The sequence below is a fragment of the Notamacropus eugenii genome, chromosome 2 (assembly GCF_028372415.1).
Source record: "Notamacropus eugenii isolate mMacEug1 chromosome 2, mMacEug1.pri_v2, whole genome shotgun sequence".
NCBI classification, from domain to species: Eukaryota; Metazoa; Chordata; class Mammalia; order Diprotodontia; family Macropodidae; genus Notamacropus; species Notamacropus eugenii.
In genome coordinates, this window is record NC_092873.1 from 250920517 (window position 1) to 250921720 (window position 1204).

Below are 1204 nucleotides of genomic sequence, written 5' to 3' on the forward strand. Positions count from 1 at the left end.
CCTCCTCCTACTCTCCACCAAGGTAGAAATCATAGTGTCCCCAGAGATAAGGTGGGGTGGACCAGACTCTCAATAAGATGTCTATGTCTGTCTATCTATCTATCTATCTATCTATCTATCTGTCTGTCTGTCTGTCTGTCTGTCTGTCTGTCTGTCTGTCTGTCTGTCTGTCTCTGTCTGTCTGTGTGTCTATACCACATGAGAGTTAGCCATTTCTGTGTCAAGCAGTCATTTATATTCTAACATCTCTATTTCATGGGAGAAATTCCTAGTGTAGAAGCTCCCTCCACCAACACAGATAGTCAGTTCATCTTTAATGTAGAGTCATAGAGAGTTACCCTGGTAACACAATCAGTCAACCAACAAGTATTTATTAAATATCTACTATGTGTTAGGCACTGTGCTAGGTGACAAAGAAACAATTCCCATACTCAAGAAACTTACATTTTACTAGAAGAGACTACATGCACACATATTTATAATACATAAATATATAAGTGAAATAACAGAGAAAGAATAATGAAATAAATACAAAGTTGTTAAATGCACAGTAATTAGGGAGGGAAAGAACTAGCATTTGAGAGAATCAGGAAGGGCTTTTGTAGAATAAGGTGGTACTTGATCTGTGTCTTGAAAGAATTGATGGATTCTGTGAGGTCGAGGTGAAAAGAGAGTACATTCTGGAGAGGATGGACAGCTAATGCAAAGGCACAGGTAGGAGATGGAGTGTTGAATGTGAGGAATACAGAGAAGGTCAGTTTGTTTAAACTATTGAGTGTAGTAAGAGAAGGAATATATAATGAAGCTAGAAAAGAAAGGTTGGGACCAGGCTGTGAAGAGTTTTAAAAGCATTATAAAGGAATTTACATTTGATCCTAGAGGCAACAGGGAGCCAGTGGAGTTTATTGAGTAGGGTAATCCCCATGGATATATGGAAAATCACTTTGGGAAGTTATGTGGAGGATGAATTTCAGTTTGAGGCAAGGAGATCAATCAGGAAGCTATTGCAATAGGCCAGGTGAAGTTTGATAATGGGCTGTTTTGGAATATTGATTTTTGTGACTAGAGAGAAGGGGGTCAGATGTGAGAGGCATCATGGAGGTGGGAACAGTAAGATCTAGCAACTGATTAGAAATGTGTGTTGAAGATGAGTGAGGAAGTGAGGATGATGTCAAGTTTAGAAATCTAGGAAAGTACAAGAATG